This window comes from Odontesthes bonariensis, chromosome 20, assembly GCF_027942865.1.
Source record: "Odontesthes bonariensis isolate fOdoBon6 chromosome 20, fOdoBon6.hap1, whole genome shotgun sequence".
Lineage (NCBI taxonomy): Eukaryota > Metazoa > Chordata > Actinopteri > Atheriniformes > Atherinopsidae > Odontesthes > Odontesthes bonariensis.
This window is the reverse complement of record NC_134525.1, coordinates 3,776,290-3,790,313: the sequence shown is the minus strand read 5'-3', so window position 1 is coordinate 3,790,313 and position 14,024 is coordinate 3,776,290. Positions and strand designations below refer to the sequence as shown.

The 14,024-nt window shown below is 41.2% G+C and overlaps 1 long non-coding RNA gene across 1 annotated transcript; it reads left to right on the top strand.

The window, feature by feature from the left end:
• Positions 1–11,013: 11,013 nt before the first annotated feature.
• Positions 11,014–12,511, top strand: LOC142370363 (uncharacterized). Its single transcript, XR_012767849.1, has 3 exons — positions 11,014–11,094; positions 11,443–11,524; positions 12,348–12,511. It is a non-coding gene; the product is annotated as an uncharacterized LOC142370363 (long non-coding RNA).
• Positions 12,512–14,024: the final 1,513 nt, after the last annotated feature.

Here is a 14,024-nt window from a genome sequence, read left to right as displayed (position 1 = left end):
CACGACTTTTAAAAATGTGCTCTGATGCGACCGAAAAAAAATCCCCACATTCTCAACCGAAATCATCGAGTCTAAATCATGCGATAGGCGCGCACGAACATGTGAAAACCCCAATTTGGTATTTAGTCGTTTGATTTGCCGACTGTGAGCCACTGTAGAAACATGAAGTTGTAAAATGACAGCGGAGTCGGTGCATTCCAATGACGTCACACCAGAGGTCCGTTTCACGAAGCAGGTTTAGTGGAAACTCTGAGTTGATTAACCCTGAAATGAGAGAAACTTTTACTCAATAAACCTTGAGTTTCTCTCTGTCTCCGCCCTCTTTCAGCCATTTGATTTCCTCATTCATTCAGTCAGCAGAGCGAGTTCTTCTACTTCTAGAAGTCCACCAGGCACAGCAGGAGGCGACCGTTTCCACCAACATGTCCCTTTGACAACGATCCCGTGGATGAAGGTGCAGCATTACTGCGCAGAGAAATAAATATTCGTCAGAGATGGTTATCAGACCGCGCATAGATTTTTGCATTTCCAGACAATTATCTTTTTTAGCGGCACCATCAGAATGTGTTGGGACAAAAGAAAAAAAAGACATAAAATACAAATAAATATTTGTATGAATAGGCTTAAAAAAAATTATATAGGCCTATTATATTTTATAAAGACACTCGTGTCTTGGGGGTGGACTCCCTCAGCCACTGCCCTCCCGTTAGAGGTGGTGGTGCTGGGCACCACCCGTTTTACGAGCATCTGCCTTCTTTCTGTTGGCTGAGTAGAAGTCTGTGTTAGTTTAAACAGGCTTAATTATTTAACAGAACATGATATAGATGAGAAGACATAGTTTATGTGTGTGAAAACAGCATTATGTTGGGAATAAAATAACTGCACAGTCAAATAGCCACTTAATATTTATGTTACAGTGTAAAACATGATCAAAATGAGGTACCTCCATGCCGAGGTCTCACCTGTTTGAACAATGTTTTTATATTTCATCTTAAGCTGCTGCCAAGTGCGCTTCTCCCCCGCGGGATTGCACCTAAATGAAATAAATGAATGGGCTACCATTCAAGCAGTTTCCCTGTAATATTATTGTGATTGCAAAGGACTACATTTAAACTTACACTTTTGCTGCTGCAGCGGTGTTGCACTTATTTCTAAAAACGTATTGAAACTCGCCGAATGAGCGCATTAAGATTTCCAATTCGAGGTTGGTGAAAAACGTAGCCCCTCCTCTTCCCCGTTGCCATGGTGACTCGTCGAATCGGGGCTCCATTGATGCTGGCTTTTTAAAGTTGTGGCGCACACGCTAAACTCAAGGTCCTACTCAGAGTTGATTAAACTCACTCAAATCAGCGTTTCTGGAACCGAAAACTCAGAGTTTTCTATCTCAGAGTAGAGCAACTCAGAGATCAGGAATAGACTCAGAGTTGGTGGAACCTGCTTTGTGAAACGGACCCCGGGTAAACCGCTTTCCCGGCGAAACTCATTCAGAGCTACTTCTACACAAACAAAAATGCAGCGTTTCTTCGCAACTTCGCTGGTGGTTCTTCCAAGGATAACTTTAGAGGATATACACAGGGTCGTGGAGTCACACTCACCAACACCACAGTCCAGGCTGAGGAAAGGGTACAAGTTATTTGTGGAGGAGTATATACACAGTTAAGGTAAATTGTCTAACGTTTTATTTTTATCAGTAGGCTACTCAATAGCCTTCCACATTCATGTTTTGTAATGATAAGCAAACCATATACGATCCATAGAAATCATCTGAAAAATTGTCTGTGTGTGAAATGTGTGTTAAATAGTTGTCATGTGTAGACTATAATATTATGAATATAATTTGCCATGGTGGCTATGAAGTCTCCGTGTGCAGCGTTAGCATTTTAGGTTAGCCAAGGAAACGTTAAGCTAGTTATTTGCTTTTTTTTTTTTTTTAGCAACTCCTGAAAATAACATTCTGTATATGTGTGGCATACAGAGCCATAGTTAATTTGATTTCCCATTTTGGACAGCTCATGTTCAGGGTGGTGAAAATAGTCTGGGTGTTTTGTGATAAGATAGGAGATTAGTTTATTGTTGTTATTATTTAGTGTAAAATATGGTCATCAAGCAATCGGGATGCAGTGTCTAACCCTTACCAGCAGAGGGCTCGTTCGCTACACTGTGTGTTCAGGGACAAAGGGAAGTCTCGCGGGAATACGTTCCGCGAACGAGAACACACCTGTGAATGCGAAAGAAGCTGTGTGTGGCGAACGGGAATAAATAAATTTACCTACTTTTGCTCTTTGCAGGTAAGAAGGGAGGGTTAGAAGGGTGTAATTGATGTGTGAATATGTTATGTGGTATTTTATAATCCCGGTTGGACTTAATGTGATTTTGTTTTCAAACGTTACTTGTTCAGCGAACGTAATGTACTGAGGAAGGCTGGCCAGTGGTTAGTGTTGGTTGCCTAGCAACCTCGAGCGCCCGTTAAGCTGGAGAATAGCAGTCGATCTGCGCTGCTCATGTGTAGTTTATGATTTTAGAAATAAATAACTTAAAATAGATATATAATTAATTTGGTTAATATGACAATGTTTATGTGGTACTTTATAATCCCAGTTGGACTTTGTGATTTTGGTTATGAACGTTACTTGTTCAGCGAACGTAACGTATTGAGAATGGCTAGCCAGTGGTTAGTGTTGGTTGCCTAGCAACCTCGAGCGCCCGTTAAGCTGGAGAGGAATAGCCTGATAAACCAGCCTAAATGGATTGGATGTCTAATTTAGTCTGGCTCCGATCAATGGATACAACGGAACATTGTTGATGAGCACAACCCGTTGTCTTTCAAACCGTGTTTGTGCCTATAGGCCAACGCTCTGACCAATCAGCGCAACTGACTGTGACGTAGTAAGCGCGACAGAAAGCTTTGGTGGGAGGGGACATAGGCCGTTTCTCAATATACGTTCTTGTCCGTACTTGTGTTCTTGTGTTCTTGTGAAACGTCATCAGTCGCAGCCCAAGTACTGTCCCAATACACAAGTTCGCATTTCGCCGAGAACGGTGAAAGTTCCCGGATGTGTTCTCGACACGCCCATTTTATCGAGGATGCATCGGTAGCTAACTTGTGCTAACTTGTCAGCGCAAATATCCCACAATGCACTGCGCTCCTACCCGAGCCGAAATCAACAGGCTGAAGCTGATTTCATTTTAGCTCTAAACTCTTTAAATATATCACTTTATCCACGTTTAAAACATTTTGAGGCGAGAAAGTAGCCCTTTAGATCCCGATTTTATCGTTAATTTGTCTTAATACCAGCTATTTACAATTTAGTTAGGAAGAATTCTGCGCCTCAAACTTGTCAGCGCAAATATCCCAGCATTCCTTTCGGCAGTCAAGCCAGTTTTTTTCCTCACAGCAAGCGAGCGATGGCAGCGGAGAAGACCCACAACTGTAAGATTATTTAAATTAATGTTCGTATAGCTGTCCTTCTGTCAAATTAATATCTGAGTAAATGTAATATGAACTAGAAAGAGCTGTTCCTGCGAAACAGCTGTGAGAATGCATGAGCTGAATTACCTTGCTAAAAAATTCTTAAGAAGCTAAAAAATTTGAACATTTTAAAATTTGAATGGTGTCTCTAGCTGAAAGTATGCTGAACTGGTTAAGATTTGAAAGGATTTTGTGATGGGAAAATTCTTAGTTGTCCCATTTTATCCAAAGTCTGTTGTTTTCCATCTGAACTATTCAACTTGTGACCCTTCTGTAATGGTTAGTGAGGGAAAACAGATGTTTACTCTATTGGGGAAATGGTTATGGTTGACACCTTTTGAAGAGGTTAGTTCAGGGGGTCGTAAAGAGGCTACCTCATAAACTGTGTTATCTCAGATGTATAAGAGAGCACAGAGGAGGGGGTTTATTGTTTGTGGTTCCTGATCTTTGATCTTTGTTTTGTATGTTCCTTGTTCCCAACCTGAGGGGGAGAGATGTCCTCCGCACTATATATTGGCTGTGCTCATTCTGTTCAGGGCTCTCGCTCTCTGACTTTGCTCAGTGACGGAGGGACATTCAAACGCTGTGTGCCTTTGAATAAACTTAAGACAAAATCTAGATTTTCTCTTTTATTGAGTAACTTCTTATCCACCTTGATAAAAAATTCCACAACAACCTTGGCGCTGCGAGCAGGGTTTGACGCGCCAGAGGAACGCAGCAGGGGATAAGGACGCTTGGCCAGCCTGGAGAATCAAAATTGTCTTCAGTCCACCTAAGTTGAAAGAGGGGAGTCCTAGAGCCTGCTGGCGGTTTCTGGCCGATCGAATCCGGACCATAGATTTACAAATATATCTGGGTGAGAAGTTGCTCTAATGTATATATTTTTAAAAGTTTCTTATTTTACTTTTTGCGCATTAACCATCATCTCCTAATTAGTTTATCGGCTGCGGAGTGAGAGAGGAGGACACCGGCTGGATGGCCAGTTACCCTGTAAGGAATACAGGGAGGGTCCTGATTGGTAACAATAGGACATAGCAAAACAAAGGGTTTTGCGGGTGGTTTTTGTACTTCCTACACCCAATAAAGGAGGAAGCCAGACGACGGACGCGTTGCTGTAAAAGGGGAAAAAAATGGTTCCGGAACCTCAAGGCATCAGGGGTGTCTCCAGACTCTGCATATTATAAAATTATGGAAGAAAAAAGGTGGAGATGATTGTGTTAAATGTGCTTTAATTTGGGAAAATAAGTTTGGTTTTCCACAGGGTGGAAGTTTGAGTGTGAACCAGTTAAATAAAGTAAAAGAGTTTATGGATGGAGATTGGGAGAAAAATAAGAATAAAATTAAAAACAAGATTTAGATCAGAGATAAATATGGGTAAAGTGTTGGAATGAATGGATTACGGAAGCCGTACCTAAGAAAAAAAAAAAAAAAGAAAGTCGGAACTGAAACAAATGGCAGGGAGGAAAGATTTGTCTGGGGACGTGGGTAACAGACATGACAATGCTGGTCATTCTGTTGATAGTCCCACATTTCCACCTCCATATAGACCTAGTGATGCTTCACCCTCTTTGCTTATGCTCCATTACAGATGGATTTGCAGGCCCTCCAGATGGCTGACCCGGATCTGGACTCCCGTCCCCCTCCACAGCCCGTGAGTCAGCCTGGAAATCGGCCTGCAAGTCAGCCCGCGGATCAATCCGCACATCAGCCTGTGGTGAAGATGGCGATTTAAATCATCAAAATGGCCCATGGTATGCTGCCATGTAACATATGTATGCTGATTTGATCACAAAGTTTCCACAGAGGAGTGAATGTGCCGTTTTACAACAAGTGAAACAACGTCCTGATGAGACTGTCCCTGATTTTCTTCATCGCATGGAAGAAGCGTTCAGTAAACACTCGGGTTTAGAACGCCCCGCTGACTTTACTGTTTTGGGCCCTTGGGAGAAAATGCTGTGTGGGTACATCATGGAAGGACTTCTCGTTGAGATTGCTGCGCAAACCAAGACTCTTTATGATGGATGGAGACATGGAGTATGGTTTGAGGAACTGAGAAGACATGCTTTACACAGCGATGACGTTATCAACGACAAGAAGAAGGAAAAAGTAGATAAAAGAGAGACTGAGTTGCATAATGCTGCCTTGACTTTGTATTTTGCCACCAATCAAAGTGGTTCCCGAGGACGGCGAGGCAGAGGTCGGGGAAGAGGACATGTGGCCCCGCTCCGATGCTTGCCATAATTGTGGATAGTTTGGACACTGGGAGAAATGAATTTCCAGAGAAATTGCAGCAACCTGACAACGGCTACTGACGGGTGGAGGACGGGACCCTGGATCCGGCTGCCACTCGTAGTGAGGAGGGACCTTTCAAGGAGCGTGAGATTACACAGACACACACACGATTGCATGATGATTCTGATTCACATAGGGTGCTTACAGAGGCCATCATACACTTAGAAGGTGCCACACTGTTTTACCAGGCACGTATCTTCATACACAGACCCCTGCCTTTAAAAGAATGCCTATGTTTTTTATGATGTGATGGGTGAAGAAATTTATTTTGTTGTTGAGTGAGGAGCAACTCACTCTGTTTTATCAGCTAAATGTATCAACGAGAAGCCAAAACTTAGTGGTTGTTATGTTCATTCTGTCTCTGCTTCAGGTGAAACAGTTACAGAAGGCTTCTCGGTTTCCTTAGAATGTTCCACTCGTCAGGGCGTGGAATTTAAATATTCTTTTTTGGGGTTTCCTTTGTGTCCTTTAAATTTGATGGGTAGAGATTTGATGTGTAGATTAAAAATAGCTATTACTTTGATTTCTGATGGACTGACAGTTCACACCCAGGATGACTTTGACTACACTGCAGCATATTGGACTCAAAATCAATCTTTGTGTGCATATGAGTGGAAGCTTCCAGCTGGGCCTGCATCCCAGCATTTTGTCACATTAGCAGTAAATGCTGTGACACCTGATAGTGATATAATGGCTGCAGATGATTTGCATTGTACTTCATATGTGTCTGATGGACCTGATTTTGAATATGAGGATAGTTGGTATGAAATTACAGATGAGAGAGTGCATCTCTCTGACATGTACTGGAATGATCATACAGCAGCTTTATCTGTGACTTTGACTTCTGAACAGCTGAATTTATTTCAAGCTTTTGGCTCGGTGCCATACCGAGCAGTATGTGTTTTCTGTCCCTGTGTTGGCTAAGGCTAACAATATGGAATGGAAGGATGTGGGGATATTTGTTAAGAGCTGTCTCCTCGCCACAGATTGGAGGGAGACAGATGTGTTTGTGTCTCTTTCTCAAAATGCTTTTAAAAGGTATTGTCCCACTGTTGTTGCCTGTAATCGTACAGTGCAGCTGATTTCACATTCACATCTATTGTTGGCTACTGCTTCCTCTGCAGATGCAGATCTCGCAAAGCTGCCTATTTCATTGTGGGCAGCTCATAAATACGATGTTGGCCTTATTAAGGATTGTGAACCAGTTGTTATTATTGTTTTACCCGTCTTTGTCAGGGATACACTGAAGGTTCAACTATTTTTAATACAGCATTGAAAGAATCTCTGGCTGATTTGACTCTGACTCCTGGAACTGTCCTTATCCAATATGTTGATGATATATTACTTTCAGCAGGATCTGCGGATCAATGTAGGACAGACATGTTGAAACTGTTTCAATATCTTCAAAGGAAAAGGTCACAAAGTTTCTAAATCTAAAGTGCAATTTGTGTAGGAAGAAGTGACGTTTCTTGGTCATGTTCTCTCACATGAGAGCAGAAAACTGTCCTCTCAGCGCATTGAGGCAGTTCTGAACATCCCAAAACCTCTCACAAAGAAACACGTTGTCATTCTTGGGTATGACAGGTTATTGCAGCGCTCACATTGCAAATTACTTTGAGCTGGAAGAGCCATTGGCCAGCTTAATATATGGGAGGGGCTTGGCATCAGCAGAAAAAAAATTCAGTGGACTGCTGAGGCAGAACTGGCTTTCATTGATTTGAAAAACGCCTTGTCCTCTGTACCTGCATTGGCCTTACCAAATTCTGAGAAACCATTTATCCAAATGGTGGATGAAAAGGCTGGTTTCATATCATCTGTGTTGTTGCAGTCCCATGGTGATAAATTGCGACCTGTGGCTTATTATTCTAGTAAGCTTGATGCAGTTGCAGCGGGCCTACCTTGTTGTTTGCGTGCTGTTGCTGCAGCTGAGAAAGCAGTGTTAGCGTCACGTGACATTGTTGGATATAATCCACTGACAGTTTTTGTTCCACATTCTGTTTGTGTCATCCTCCTGGAACAAAACACGTCTCATTTATCTGCAGCAAGGTGGCTTAGATATTCATTATATTATTGGACATGCCTAACATTATAGTTAAACGCAGAGAAAGAAAAAAGGCAAACCGCACCAAAACCAAAGTGATGTTTCACAGAAAGGAAGATGATTTGTGTTTGTGTGTGGAGAATGCAAGTGGAGGAAGAAAGTGATGATGAGATTATGGTGGACAGATTTTTGTGAAAAGGAAATTAAGGCAAGAGACTTATTTGTTCTCAAAGGAGACGGATCACCCCTTTATTGATACAAATAAAATCTGCTAGAGAAAGATCCAGCTGGTACAGCCTCAGCCTTTTTAACTGAAGGAAAGAATGTAGTCCAGATTACAAGACTATATGTCAGCAGAAGCCTTGCATGTTACTCTTTGGTTTAAAAATAACCCAGGACCCGATGAAGATTATGAAAAATAATTAAAAAAGAGTAACCCCAGTAAAAATAACTTTGTTTCTCATGTATATGCGGATGAGAAATAGATCCAGAGCTAATTTGAGCTAAATCCTTTTTGGAAGGCCCGCAAACACAGGAGGAGGACCCAATACTTAAGCATGCTAACAACTGCTCATTTTGAATATTCCATGTTGGAATATTGTAAGGTTCTGTCACGTTCTCTTTCTGTCTCTCATCAGACAGTGAAAGCTGCCCTACACAGTGGCTGATAGACCTCTGCACCAGTTCCAGCCAGGACAGTGGGTGATGATCAAAGACACCACGAGACGTCACTGGAGAGACAAACAGTGGAGAGGTCCTTTCCAGATTCTGCTGGTGACTCACACTGCCATGAAGGTCCAGGGAAGAGACACCTGGGTTCATGCTACGCACTGCAAAGTGTTCACTGGAACACCATCTGAAAAGGATCCTGGTTCTGAACCCCCTACCTAGAGGGGCTCCCAACGACCGCCCACCTGTGCCAGATTGGTAACAACCTGAAGCGCAGAAGCCACTCAGGAGAGGCAGCTGGAATTTTTTTTATTATTATATTGTTTTATGGTAGTGTTTCTTCTGTTTTATTACAAGAAGAAAGGACATTCCACTGCGAGATTGCAATGCGGTTGTACGGGAGATGGTCTGTTCCGACACTGCTGGTTGGTATTGCAACTATTCTGATCACCCCTGTTTTTATTTGGGAAAAGGTACAGCAAAGACAGTTTGTGATTAATCTGAGTAATTATCCCAATAATACTCATCAGCTGACTCGAAGAGAGATTCATCACTTCCCTGACTACCATGATCATGCGGATAACATCTGGTGGCAACTGATGCGTCAAACGGCAAGAAAATTAAGGAATGACAGTTGCTATGTTTGTTGTTTGACTCCACATGCTATTAATGATCAACCAGTGTTGATATTAATGATTTGTCAATTGAATTAGAAAATCTTGCTGCTGTAACTGAAGAAGGTTTCACTTTGCTGACAAAGGAACAGCAGGCTATAAGAACTATGAGTCTGCAAAATAGAATGACTTTAGACTACTTATTAGCTGAGAAGGGAGGTGTCTGTCATTTAATAGGGGAACAATGTTGTACTTTGTTCCTGATGTGTCTAATAACATGACTGACATCCATGGTAGATTACAGGAGTTGCTGACAACTCAACAGAAAGAAAATATGGGTTCCTCTGGGATCCTTGGTCCTGGTTACTGAGGATTGGAGTGATTATTTTCTTTTTCTTTTTGATTTTGATGTTTCTTTCGTGTTGCATTATTCCAAAGGTTAAAGCTATGGTAATGAGACTGATTAATGTTTCCATGCTGAAAGTTGATACGGATGTAAACTTGATTTCTGTTTGTGATGATTCTGCATTTGAAATAACAGACTGCATTGATGAGGATTATATTATATGAAGATGCTAATGATGATGTACTAACTCTAAACTGTTTGGGGAGTTGAGACTGATATTTGGAATTATTGTGGTATATATATGAAGTTAGGAATATCCTTTAACATTACTGTTCTCCTCATTATTTTAGCTTTATTTTGTTAGTAATCTGAAGGATATTAGTTCCGGGAAAGCAAAACATGAAAACAACACATGTATTTGTTATGTTTTTTTTTAGTTTTCAGTTTAATCCTTATGGTTTAGGACGATGGTTTTGTAGAATTTTATTTTGTTTTGTGATTATCTTGTAATCAGAAGAAAGGAATGTGATGGGAAAATTCTTAGTTGTCCCATTTTATCCAAAGTCTGTTGTTTTCCATCTGAACTATTCAACTTGTGACCCTTCTGTAATGGTTAGTGAGGGAAAACAGATGTTTACTCTATTGGGGAAATGGTTATGGTTGACACCTTTTGAAGAGGTTAGTTCAGGGGGTCGTAAAGAGGCTACCTCATAAACTGTGTTATCTCAGATGTATAAGAGAGCACAGAGGAGGGGGTTTATTGTTTGTGGTTCCTGATCTTTGATCTTTGTTTTGTATGTTCCTTGTTCCCAACCTGAGGGGGAGAGATGTCCTCCGCACTATATATTGGCTGTGCTCATTCTGTTCAGGGCTCTCGCTCTCTGACTTTGCTCAGTGACGGAGGGACATTCAAACGCTGTGTGCCTTTGAATAAACTTAAGACAAAATCTAGATTTTCTCTTTTATTGAGTAACTTCTTATCCACCTTGATAAAAAATTCCACAACAATTTGAAGGATTTGAAAGGATTTGAAGATAAACTGAATTTTCATACTTTTTAAACTGTCATATTTCAAAATTGGCTGAATATTTTTAAAAGCTGACACATTTGGTAATAGCTGAATGTCTTATGAACATTTTAAAATTTGAATGGTGTCTCTAGCTTAAAGTATGCTGAACTGGTTAAGATTTGAAGGATTTGAAAGGATTTGAAGATTTACCATTAATTTTAATGGGGAAAAAAGTTGAACAAAAAGCTTAATATCTTAAAAAGTTGAAAAGTTAGAAACACCAAAAAAACATTCCCATCAAGAGCTGAAAGAGCTGAACATTTTGATACCAAAATTGTTGAAATAGCTGAAACTATGCTGAAGTAATTGAAGGACAAAAAACGGCGGAATAATAATAATAATAATAATAAAGAGAAACAGGAACTTAATAGTGAGAATGCTTAATGCATTCTCACAACTATCGTTAGTTTAATAAATCATACGTAGCCTAGCCAAATGGTTAATGACCTGTTATGCTGTCATTATATTTTGGTTGATTTTGTTCTTTCACTTCAATCAAGGGACATCTGATGAAACCATGGCTCTCATTCAGTGGAGAGCCACAAATGAGGCCCTCTTTACGGGCCGGAGGAACTCCTCCAAAAACGGATGGGAGTGAGTAAGCTTTTTGCCTATTTATATACGAGGAGCAGTGGTCCAGTGGTGTGTTTGTTTGGGCCAGACTTCACACCCTCCTAAAAGAAGAAAAAATAAATATTAAGTGTTAAAACTAAACTAAATATTATAAGATAAAGGTTTAAGAATCAAATAAGTTGTGTGAATTGTAACCAGGTGAACAAAAAAGGCTGAAGACATTAACTATATAATAATATCACCCTTATGGTTAGGGTCTCTGTCAGCTTGTGTTTTAGTCACTGTAATATCTTTGTTAACAAGTGTTTTCAATATGTAATAATATGTTTAAGTTGTCCTTTTTTGTGTGAATGTGTGTGCTTTATCCAGAGTCTTTGTGAGATCAGGTGAGGTGCCTGTTACCCCAAAACAGGCACAAAAGAAATGGAACAATTTAAAAGAGAAGTACAAGGTAACCCACCATTCTATCATCTACTTTTCAGGAAATAAGTTGGACATGGCAGCATTCATTTAGTGAATCTTTATATTTTTAGGAGCTTAGGGATCCTCCAACAGGGAAAGGGGTGGAGGCGGGAGGGGTGACAGCTGCCACCTGGCCGTGGTACGGTCAGATGGACGCCGCACTCCAGGGGCAGCACTCCATCAGTCCGCCCCTGGTAGTTGCGGCAAATCTGACCCCCACTACAGGTGGCGTTGTCACCCAGCCGTCCTCTGCCCCTCCCAGAGAAGGGGCAAACCCACCAGCTCCCAAGAAGGCCAGGGCCAGTGGGCAGCTACTGAACTTTTTAAGAGAGCAGGCTGAGAAAGAGGAAGCGAGGGAAGAGCAGGCAGTGGCGAGGGAAGAGGCGAGAGAGAGAGAAGCAGCCCAGAGATCTGAACGTTTTTTGTCTCTGTTTGAAAAACTTGTAGAAAAAAATGTTAAATTATTAATTGTTTGTTTTATTTCTGTGATTGAATATTGATGATGATTAAATATAGTATGTATTGAGTGTCAGTCTGTATGGTATTCAAACATATATCTTTATTTATAGACTCCAGGTCAACAGGTAACTAACAAACAAACAATATATACAGATGGATAAATCGGCCAATATAATGATTATAATAATGATTGTCATTGGACAGTTAACTATATACACAATAATTTAGAATAAATCAACAAAACAATATTTAAAACATTTAAACAGATAACAATTCAACTACTATAATGATCGAGTATAAGAATGATTGTAATTATAACTTAAATTTCTAACTTTCTAATTCAAACTTAATAGTCATGCTCCCTCAAACATGCTGGGAGCTCTCCAGGGGCAGACACTTCTGCAGCTAGTCTGGCACGGAGATTGTTCCCAGACAGCTCCTGGTCCTGGGCAACATTCCCCTCATCTTCATCCTCCACTTGATCCTCCTCCACTTCCTCCTCTCCCTGGAAGTCACCTGCCAGCAGGCAGAGATTGTGGAGGATGCAGCATGCTGCAATTACTTTAGGGGCGAACAGAGGCCGGATCTCCAAAGCCCTGAGGAATATCGCTCTCCAGCGCGTTTTAAGCAGCCCGAAGGTGCGCTCTATTATGTTTCTGGCCTTGGCGTGATGCCTGTTGAACCGCGCTTCAACTTGGCCTGTTGATCAAAATACAGGTAATGTAAAATACATCCGGAAATGCAAAGTAACAACTGTAATAAACCATTTATTCTCTTACCTGCTACAGGTTGACGGTAGGGAGTCATGAGGGCCACAGGATGCTGTGGGCAAGGGTACCCCCCCGTCTCCAAGGAGGAAGAAGCCAGCTGGTGGGTAGAGGGACTCCTTGTACATTGGAGACCTCCGGAGCACAAGGGCATCGTGGACTGACCCCGTGTTTCCAATATAGACATCAATGAATGCCCCTCTGCTGTCACACACGCCTTGGAGAACAACAGAGGGGAAGAGCTTGCGGTTGAAGTAACACTTCTTCTGCTCCGCAGGTGGGACAAGCCGGATGTGGCATCCGTCAATAGCTCCAACTGCACGCCGGAAACCGTCATGCCCAGCCAGCCGAGCAAAACCTGCTCCCACCTCCTCCATCTCCACAGGCTTGGGAAACTGTATGGCCTTGTGGATGATGCCTATCATGGCCTCCACTACATTGTGGACAACCCTGGCAACAGTGGCTTTCGGCATGGCAAATATGTCCGCCGTGACCCGGTATGATGTGCCACATGCCAGCCAATAGAGGCAGACAGCCACCTCAATTTCATGGCCCCAGCCGTGTTGCTTTAGCCGGGGCAACATCTGGACCAACAAAATGACGGTCTCCCTGGACAGCCTGAAGGCTGGTTTTAGGTCAGCCTCCGAGAAGAAGGTGCAGAGGATGGGCACGGTGCTTCTAATTTGAGCATACCTCCGAGGAGAATGATCCTGTAATAAAGAAAAATATATATTTTTAATTAGTACAACCATGAAATAATATTTATTTATTTATTTATTTATTTGAACTGAACTTATAATGGCTATTTGACTTGACTGATGTATTTAAACACATGCAGTGTAAAATGTATTTATACTGGCCTATTTTTTCTCATTAAACAATTTCTTTTTTGTGTTCTATACAAATGAGCTTCACTTGTTTGATAGATTGATTAATTGTATCAAATATTATTTTGAATTTATTGAAATAAATGATAGAACTTAATATGCTCCTCTGATATGCTCCTCTGTTGGGTCCCCCACGATTTCACCACTAGGTGGTGGTGCTAGGTATAACAACATTATTAATAATAATAATAATAATAATAGTCAGTATTATAATAATAATAGCCGTGTCCTGGTGTGTGTCTGCTCTGTAGAGGGATACATGTGAGTCTGATGTAACTGTAACTCTATTATAACAACATTAATAATTATAATAATAGGAATAACAATAATAATAATCAGTATAATAATAGCCGTGTCCCGGTGTGTGTAGCCCAGC